Raw genomic sequence first — 10,124 nt, forward strand, 5'->3', positions numbered from 1 at the left:
AATGAACCATTTCAAGGGAGTTTTAAAACGGTCCATTTCCCAGTTATTCCATCACCAGTTTATTATTTTTATATCATGTCCTTTTCTACTTCTCTTGAAATCTTGGGGATACGTTTCAAATAATATCGGAAAATGATAATTTAATGAAGAAAGCGATGCATTCATGTATTTCGGCCTTTGTGATATTTCCTTCTCCTCACAAGATGTTCCCAAATGGGTTGGGATTTAGACCTAACTGAAGTAAAACCACTGAATTTCGCCTGAACAGGGACTTGAACCCTGGACCCTCAGATTAAAAGTCTGATGCTCTACCGACTGAGCTATCCAGGCTCTATGTTCTGTGCTCCAATTTACTAAGAAGTGCTAATAAGACTTATGATTTCAATAATTATTAGGTTCTTCCAAGCGTTCTGGTCATATACCCGTGTCTCGGCACTTTATTATGTTGAGCATTCATTTAACCCTCAAACTGTTTATGCGTTAAATATAAAACTATTGTGTAGTATTTATTATAGGGGAAATGACGAAGAAAATCGGGCTCAGAATAGAGTGGGACCCCTTCGGTAGTGAATAATCCCGCAGCTCATTATTGCAAACAGGAGCCCTTAGAGATCGTAGCTGGCTGGTAAAGGCGGCTTTAGAACGGACGCCCAGGCTTCTTCATCAGCTTACCAGAAGGTTGGAGGCAGAAGGTACGCATTTCAACAATGACTTCGATAAGTGGGAAGAAACTTTAAAAGTATCAAACATTTGGGTAAAGAAAGATTAAGTTATGGCACAAGGGAAGTAGTTCAATTCCCGTTGTTTCCTCCGGTGTTTTCCTAGCTCTTTCAGAGATGAAGTTTCCTGGAATCGTAATGCCAGAGCAACACACATGTGACACCCGCTTCTGTCTGGGGAATTACCTTCTTCAAAACCCACTTCTCCAAAATTTTGTAATATCTTTTTCCCGGTTGCCCAACCTAGTCTTCATCTTTCGCTCTCTGTTTCTTCACCTCTTCCTCAGTCTTTCCCTTCTTCACACCGATCTCTGTTCCTCCACCGCCTTATTTTTCAGATCTCCCATTTGCAGATTCACTCGTTTCTCCGTTTATGCTTCCGTTCTTTGAAAGTAAACCACTAGGTTTCAGAAAGGACCAGGCAGTTAAAACACAGTTTATTCCCTCGGTCACAGTAGGTCTTCAGTCATTCATGACAGGTGTTAAAGCACCTCTAACAAGTGCAAAGTCCAGTGTTTTGGAGGAAAAAGGCAAAGGCAGATAGCAGAGGATGGTTTCGATCCATCGACCTCTGGGTTATGGGCCCAGCACGCTTCCGCTGCGCCACTCTGCTGTCCCCGCAAAGCGTTGTGCGTTATCTCCAAGTAACTTAAACAACTCCTAACACCGCTGTCCAGTTGCGTCAATATTTTTTTCTTCCTTATCCATTTATCTTCTCTAGTCTCTGTCTTTCATCCTCGAGTTGTCTCACGTTTCCTTCTCAACATAGTCACCTACAGCTTGTTGTTTGCTCCTTTGCAACTTAAGAAAACCGATTGAAATCCTTTCTCAGGAACTTGATTTTCAAACCGTTAGGCTCTCATACACCGACTTCTAGGGTTGGATTTAGAACTCAGGGTTTGTTTGTTTGCTTTCCGCGCCTTCCATAGTGCACTCACTGTCTGCATTTGGAACACCTTGACTCCTCCGTGTCCCTGGTAAGATAAGGGCACTGTGTGGTCGTGCGGCCCTATCCTCGGTCAGATTGGAGGGACTAAGGAGAAACTGAAGATGCAGCGAACGGAAGAGAAGGAAATGCATGTACTTCTGGAAATCGTTGCTCGCGGAATTGAGGGAGACGTGGAGACGACATGCCTACTCAAAGAATATTCAGTTTTCTGTGTCCCCCACCACAATGAAACTTCTTTCACAAAGATCCTAATGGGTATTCCTAACTACAAGGAGAGCGTGTGTGTGTTGACCACTTGGCCTTTGGACACTGGGTCGGAAAACTGAGGCTCAGATCGCTTTCTAGGTGCGTCTGTGGACCCATTTTTGTCAGTCGTGGTTCTTCCAGCCAAGGAATAGCTCAAAGCCGTTTTAAAGAATCTGAGTATAATTTAAGCTCCCCAGTGGGGTGAGCTTCATGGGCCTGAGAATCTATGCAGTCGCACGATTTACCACCATCCCCCGAGTACCCCTATACACACAAGCTCAGCCCTACTCTTGGGGTTTAACGTTTTGTAATGGCTCTCTTGAAGTTCTCAATAGTTTTATCCTTAAACTTGTGTTTTCTAAGCTATAGCCAACATGACAATGTAGCATGCTTAGGCATGGGGGTCAGTTGGCTCCCAAGAGCTCTGCCTCCCCTGGATGGGTTTTCAGCAACGAATTTGCCCTGCTAACTGACATCCTTCCCCACTCTCTTTCCCGACCCCTCTTCCCCACCTGCCTCCAGCAGTAAAGCCCCTTAGGGGGTCTACAGAAGAGGGATTAAGTTCCTGCAGCCTAATCCCGGGATTTCTGGTGTGTGGCATAATGGCTGTCATTCCTGACACTGGCTGGCAGCCTGGCAGCGCCCAGGTGAGTTGGGAGGGCGTCTTGGTGGGAGTGAGCCTGCAGCTCACACCCATATCAGTATATATTCATAATTATAACAGCATTGTCTTCCTGCTTTTTGAACAAGGGCTCTCTCATTTTAATTTTTCACTGGGCCCTGCAAATTATATAGCTGGTTCTGCTCCCCAAATTTCAGTGGTGTTTCCTTCTCTTTGCTGGGCTCCCCTCAGGCTTCTTTACTATGTTGTTCACACACTTGAAAAATCAGACCCTGGGGACCGGGCGCGGTGGCTCACGCTTGTAATCCCAGCACTTTGGGAGGCCGAGGTGGATGGATCGCGAGGTCAGGAGCTCGAGACCAGCCTGACCAATGTGGTGAATCCCCGTCTCTACTAAAAATACAAAAAAGTTAGCCAGGCGTGGTGGCGCATGCCTGTAATCTCAGCTACTAGGGAGGCTGAGGCAGGAGAATTTCTTGAAACCAGGAGGCGGAGTTTGCAGTGAGCCAAGTCACGCCACTGCACTCCAGCCTGGGCGACAGAGCAAGACTCCGTCTCAAAAAGAAAGAAAGAAAGAAAGAAAGAAAGAAAGAAAGAAAGAAAGAAAAGAGAAAAATCAGACCCTGGATTATTAAAGATGGAGCTTGGAGTCCTCAAGGGAAGAATTTGGAGGCTTCACTTTGAAACCCCAATGCTTAACATTGCTATAAGTTTCTATTTTTACATTATCTAAATATTATAAAATTCAAGTCAGAAAAGATGCCAAACCATTTAAATTACTAACACATTTAGATAATATATCAACTAACCTCTAATAATTTAATTACTTATCAGACATTTTTTGAACAGTGACAAAGATTCTCTTCATGACCAAACTCTAGTCAGGTTCCTCTGAAGGCTCTTCTCAACAAAAGTCCTGACTTTTGGACTTAAATGTTTGTAGCTCTGCATTGCCCACTTTTAACAATAATCGTGCTAAGTCAGTTTAGCCAGAATCCCTCATCCTCTATTATCTGGTCATCCTTCATATCTGATCAGGTTCCTCATCCTCCACCGTGCTCCAGTGATGTAATCACCCTGGCCTGCCTTCAAGAATCCTATCAGGCCAGGTTAGCCAGAAACCCCCTTACCTGTGATGTTTCCTTTCAGTAATTTTCCATCCACTGACCTCATCTCCCTGCCCCGATCCTTGGCTATAAATTCCCACTTTTCCTTGTTGTATGCAAAGTTGAGCCTGGTCTCTCTCACCTACTGCAAAATCCCTCTCTAATAAAGTTTTCCTTACTGTCTTTAACAATTGCCATGAATAATGTTTTCCTTAACACCAACACCATGTGTTTTGCTTTTTATGTATAAATAACACATAATTTAATATATCTGAGCTAAGAAAGATGTCAATGAAAATATCATATTTTTATAAGTTTTTTTTTGTTTTTGTTTGTTTGTTTTTGAGATGGAGTTTTGCTCTTGTTTCCCAGGCTGGAGTGCAGTGGCGCAATCTTGGCTCACTTCAACCTCCTCCTCCTGGGTTCAAGCCATTCTCCTGCCTCAGCCTCCTGAGTAGCTGGGATTATAGGCGCCCACCACCACGCCTGGCTAATCTTTGTAGTTTTGATACAGATGGGTTTTCGCCATATTGGCCAGGCTGGTCTCGAGCTCCTGACCTCAGGTGATTGGCCCGCCTTGGCTTCTCAAAATGCTGGGATTACAGGAGTGAGCCACCATGCCTGGGCGAGATTTAAAACACTATCTTCACTGTACATTTTGGTATTCCTTTTTTTTCTTTTATTTTTATTTTTATTTTGGGACAGAGTCTGTCTCTGTCACCCAGGCTGGAGTGCAATGGCGTGATCCCAGCTCACTGCAACCTCCGCCTCCCGGGTTCATGCGATTCTCCTGCCTCAGCCTCCTGAGTAGCTGGGATCACAGGTACCAGCCACCACGCCTGGCTAATTTTTTTTTTATAGTTTTGGTAGAGACAGGGTTTCACCATGTTGGCCAGGCTGGTCTCAAACTCCTGACCTCAGGTGATCTGCCCGTCTAGGCCTCCCAAAGTGCTGGGATTACAGGCGTGAGCCACTGCATCTGTCCCATTTTGGCATTCTTGTTGTGAAGGAGAAACACAGTTATTTTAATCATTGTTAGAAGGTAGTGTTAAATATGATTTATACTATATGATAAGGGATTTTCTTTACACTATAAAAATTGGCTTTGATTGTTTATATATAATGAAAAACTATATGTATACAAGCAGCAATTAGAGTTGTGTTCACTTTGGCAGCACATATACACAAATTGGAACTATACAGAGAAGAATAGTATGGCCCCTGTGCAGGATGATATGCAAATTTGTGAAGCATTCCACATTAAAAAAAAATAGAGTAACCAATGATATGGAAATAGCCTAGAACAGTGGTTCTCAAACTTTGCACATTAGAATCACACTTCAGGATCTTTAAAAATAGAGTCGTACCTTGGTATCTGTGGGAGATTGGTTTAGGATCTCCTACGGATACCAAAATCCATGCATGCTCAAGTTCCTTACGTAAAATGGGGTAGTATTTGCTTATTGAAGGGGTGGCCTGCCCCTCCACACCTGTGGGTATATCTCACCAGGTGGGATGAGAGACTGAGAAAAGAAATAAGACACAGAGACAAAGTGTAGAGAAACAACAGTGGGCCCAGGAGACCGGCACTCAGCATACGGAGGACCTGCACTGGCACCAGTCTCTGAGTTCCCTCAGTTTTTATTGATTATTATTTTCATTATCTCAGCAAAAGGAATGAGGTAAGACAGCAGGGTGATAATAACGAGAAGTTCAGCAAGAAAACATGTGAGCAAAAGAATCTATGTCATAATTAAGTTCAAGGGGAGGTTACTATGCCTGGATGTGCACGAAGGCCAAATTTATATTTCTCTCCATCCAAACATCTCAGTGGAGTAAAGAATAACAAGGCAGCATTGCTGCCAGCATGTCTCGCCTCCTGCCATAGGGCGCTTTTTCTCCCATCTCAGATTGAACAAATGTACAATCGGGTTTTATACCGAGACATTCAGTTCCCAGGGGCAGGCAGGAGACAGTGGCCTTCCTCTATCTCAACTGCAAGAGGCTTTCCTCTTTTACTAACCCACCTCAGCACAGACCCTTTATGGGTGTCGGGCTGGGGGACGGTCAGGTCTTTCTCATCCCTTGAGGCCATATTTCAAACTATCACATGTAGAGAAACCTTGGACAATACCCGGCTTTCCAGGGCAGAGGTCCCTGTGGCTTTCTGCAGTGCATTGTGCCCCTGGCTTATCGAGACTAGAGAATGGCGATGACTTTTACCAAGCATACTGCTTGTAAACATTTTGTTAACAAGGCATGTTCTGCACAGCCCTAGATCCCTTAAACCTTGATTCCATACAACACATGTTTTTGTGAGCTCAGGGTTGGGGCAAAGTTACAAATTAACAGCATCTCAGGGCAAAGCAATTGTTCAGGGTACAGGTCAAAATGGAGTTTCTTATGTCTTCCTTTTCTAATTAGACACAGTAACAGTCTGATCTCTCTTTCTTTTCCCTACACTTATGACCTATGCACATCCTCCTGTATACATTAAATTATCTCTAGATTACTTATAATACCTAAAAAACAATGTCCATGCTATGTAAATAATTGTTATACTGTATTGATTAGGGAATAATGACAAGAATAAAAGAATCTGTAATGTTCAGTGTAGATGCAACCATCCTTTTTTTAAAAAAAAATATTTTTTTGATCCACAATTGGTTTAATCAACAGATGTAAAACCCACAAACATGGAGGGCTAACTGTACGAATTTTTGTAGGCTTCTACCCCCCTTCCCCCAGACAAACTGATTTCATAGGATTTGGGTGCCAGTGGGCATCAGAGTTTTTATTCCGTTGACCCCTAGCTTACAAGACAATTATGTGACTTTTGCACAGACAGCTGCCATCACAAACTACCTTTTTTATGGTATAAAGGGTCTCTTCAGGAGCTCTTAAAATGACTTCTTTCAAGTGCATTGATAGAGTTCATAGAAAATATATTGCTACTGCTCTCTATCCTAAAAGACATCTTTACAAGTGAAAGCTTCAAAACTTTCCCCGAAAAGATTAATATGGAGTTAGTTACTTGAATCAAATTCTGGGGTCTTTAATAACCTTGAGAATATCTCTGGTCTGCTAGATTTTGACCATCTCAACTGACTGGCACATTGTATTGAGCCTAAGAAATACCTTATTTGGACTTTGTTGATTTTGGAGTCCCTTTACACTACATAATACATCTGACATTTTAAATAAAAATAATCAAGTAGGGAGACATAGAAGAAAGATTCGGAACAAAAGTAAAATAATACATTCATTTTTATTCATGTTGGAAATATAAAAAGAGTCCATTAGAAAGAATGTAAACCAAGGGAAGCATAAAAGATTTTTAAATGTTCCGCCTGACCACAATATTAAAATTAAATATATACACACCTAGTTGTATAAATGGGCAAACTGAAGACCAAGGTCAGAACTAAATAACCTCAAAACAAACAAACAAACAAACAACAACAAGACTCCATCTCCTTTAACACTCTCCCATGTTTACTTCAAAGCAACTTTTATAAGGTGTCATATGTGTCAGAAAGAATTGTCAGACTTAAAAATAGACAACAGAAATTACTGGGTCCTTCCTTTCAGTGACGTGCCTGGCATTGTCTGGCAGACCCTCTAGCAAGTATCTGACTTTTTTAGAGCTATGCATCTTTGACTTTCTATTCACTAGGGTAAGCTCTGTGATGGTAGAAGTTAAGTTATAGAAAAGTGATAATAACGCAAGTGATTCATGTCACATTAACCCTAAGATTTTACTCAGTTGAGATACAATTTTCAGCCTTTCTATTGTGTGTTGTTTGTTCTTCAAATTCATCTTTGAAGGGGTTTTCTCAATTTACTTAGTAATTAGTGAGATATATGAAATCTTAAACACTACATTCATGTTATATTTGTATGAAAGTCAGGTTTTTGGCTTTTCATGTGACTGACAACACCAGTACATTTTGGGGGTTCAAAAGAGGAAGATGTCCTGACGGGGATGTCAAGTGCTGGATGACTAGCACATGATGGGGTGTGAGGTATAAGTTTGAAAGATTTTAATTGTGAGAGAAAAAGGGACTCCGAGCACATTTTCTAAAGTGTTTGGAAGGTAGGACTCCTTGGTCCAGAAATGGCGATGGAGCAGAGAATTTGATTTGTTGCAAATTGGTAAAAATGCCAGAGGCAATAAATAGAAATATGAAGCTGAATGGTCTCTTGAGCAACCGCTCAAATTCTTTTTAATCTCCAAAGGATTTTTTTTACTTTTTTTTTTTATTTTTTTGAGACGTAGTCTTGCCCTGTAGCCCAGGCTGGAGTGCAATGGTGCGATTTCGGCTCACTGTAGCCTCTGTCTCCCGGGTTCCTGTGATTCTCCTGCCTCAGCCTCCCGAGTAGACTAGCTGGGATTACAGGCGCACGCCACCACACTTGGCTAATTTTTGTAATTTTGTAGAGACAAGGTTTCACCATGTTAACTAGGCTGGTCTCGAACTCCTGACCTCAGGTGATTCGCCCGCCTCAGCCCCCCAAACTGCTGGGATTACAGGCGTGAGCCACCGCGCCGGACCAATACCCAAAGAATTTTGAAGAATTTTCCCTACATTTGCAGATGAAGAAAAGTTTCACAAATGATCTAAATAATATAAAACACCATATATTTTACTTTCGGAAGTAATGGAGCTTGAATTTAAACACATATATCTGATTCAAGAGGCTTATGTTTGCTACTATTGCACATTGCCTTTAAAACAATGCTGGGTTTGGCCGGGCGCGGCGGCTCACGCCTGTAATCCCAGCACTTTGGATCCCGAGGCGAGAGGATCACTCGAGACCTGGCTGCTCAACATGGTGAAACCCCGCTGGGTTTTAGCTTGGTGTGGTGGTGGCAGCCTGTAATCTCAGCTACTCGAGAGGCTGAGACAAGAGAATCACTTGAACCCTGGAGGCAGAGATTGCAGTGAGCCAAGATCGCACCAGTACCCTACAGTCTGAACGACAGAGCGACACTGTCTCAAAATAATAATAATAAACAATAGTTAAATATGAACAGGGAGGTGGGCTCCTGGCTGGCCTCCATCTCTGGCACACCCAGGAAAGGGGCCATGACAGTTGTGACACATCAGCCGCATCGGAGACTTCAAGAGCCCTTGGACCCTTCTTGTAGTTGAACTTATCTGGCTCAAGCAGGAACTAACCCTACAAGGGAGTTTCCACCCCAGGGAGGCAAGCGGAGTATAGTTTGCTCCAGTTTTGCTTGCTCCAAAAGTAACCTTTTGCTCTTTATAATAGTAAAAAACATACCCCTGGGTGGAGAATTAAGATGTTAATGAGACATGCAATGTATGTACTAGCATGTATAGCCACAGCGCATGTGCACCCAGAGGATCACCCAAAACATGCTTACTAGTCACACCTCCTCCTGCCTGTCACTTTTTGAATAAACATATAAGACTCCCGGCCGGGTGCGGTGGCTCACGCCTGTAATCCCAGCAGCTTGGGAGGCCGAGGCAGGCGGATCACGAGGTCAGGAGTTGGAGACTAGCCTGGCCAACATGGTGAAACCCCGTCTCTATTAAAAATACAAAAATTAGCCGGGTGTGGTGTCGCTTTCCAGTAGTCCCAGCTATTCGGGAGGCTGAGGCAGGAGAATTGCTTGAGCCTGGCAGGCAGAGGTTACAGTGAGCCGAGATCGCGCCACTGCACTCCAAATAAATAAATAAATAAATAAAATAAAAATAAAATTAAAAAAGAATCCCAAAAAGGGGGTATCCCCAGTGCCAGTTGGCGCTGTCTCATCTTCAAGGAGCCTGCTCTGACTCAGCTTTCAGTGTATTTTCGTTTTTGCAATAAACTGCCTTAAGGTGGTATCTTCGTTGTTGCTTGTCTCTTGCTTAAATTCTTTTAACCAAAAAACAAGAACGGAGGACTTCGCACTTCCCGGTAACATTTGAAGTTCTCCATTTGAAGACCAAAAACAAAAACAACAACAACAAAAAACAATTCACCCGGATCGTTGGGTATATAAAATAGGGTCTTGCAATGGCTGTTTGCCAGTACATTCGAGTATGTTTGAATTGTCTTCTGCGTGTATATTCGTTGTTTCATTTCTGTAGGAAATGAAGTTTCTGAAAGCTGCTAATTTGGGGCAGTAATTGAAAACATTGCCGGGCGCGGTGGCTCACGCCTGTAATCCCAGCACTTTGGGAGGCCGAGGCGGGCGGATCACGAGGTCAGGAGATCGAGACCATGGTGAAACCCCGTCTCTACTAAAAATACAAAAAATTAGCCGGGCGCGGTGGCGGGCGCCTGTAGTCCCAGCTACTCCGGAGGCTGAGGCAGGAGAATGGCGTGAACCTGGGAGGCGGAGCTTGCAGTGAGCAGAGATCGCGCCACTGCACTCCAGCCTGGGCGACAGAGCGAGACTCCGTCTCAAAAAAAAAAGAAAACATTACTGTGGAACAGAATGGAAAGTAAATATTGGGTGTATGTCTCCC

The 10,124-nt window shown here is 43.2% G+C and overlaps 3 non-coding genes across 3 annotated transcripts; 1 reads left to right on the plus strand and 2 right to left on the minus strand.

Annotated features, from left to right (window-relative positions):
* Nucleotides 1-257: 257 nt before the first annotated feature.
* Nucleotides 258-330, minus strand: TRNAK-UUU (transfer RNA lysine (anticodon UUU)). Its single transcript has one exon. It is a non-coding gene; the product is annotated as a tRNA-Lys (tRNA).
* A 930-nt stretch (nucleotides 331-1,260) lies between these two features.
* TRNAM-CAU (transfer RNA methionine (anticodon CAU)) lies at nucleotides 1,261-1,332 on the minus strand. The gene has a single exon. It is a non-coding gene; the product is annotated as a tRNA-Met (tRNA).
* A 3,469-nt stretch (nucleotides 1,333-4,801) lies between these two features.
* LOC116460580 (U6 spliceosomal RNA) lies at nucleotides 4,802-4,907 on the plus strand. Its single transcript, XR_004245867.1, has one exon. It is a non-coding gene; the product is annotated as a U6 spliceosomal RNA (small nuclear RNA).
* The last annotated feature ends 5,217 nt before the right edge of the window (nucleotides 4,908-10,124 follow it).

This window comes from Hylobates moloch, unplaced genomic scaffold, assembly GCF_009828535.3.
Source record: "Hylobates moloch isolate HMO894 unplaced genomic scaffold, HMol_V3 SCAFFOLD_20, whole genome shotgun sequence".
Taxonomy (NCBI): Eukaryota; Metazoa; Chordata; class Mammalia; order Primates; family Hylobatidae; genus Hylobates; species Hylobates moloch.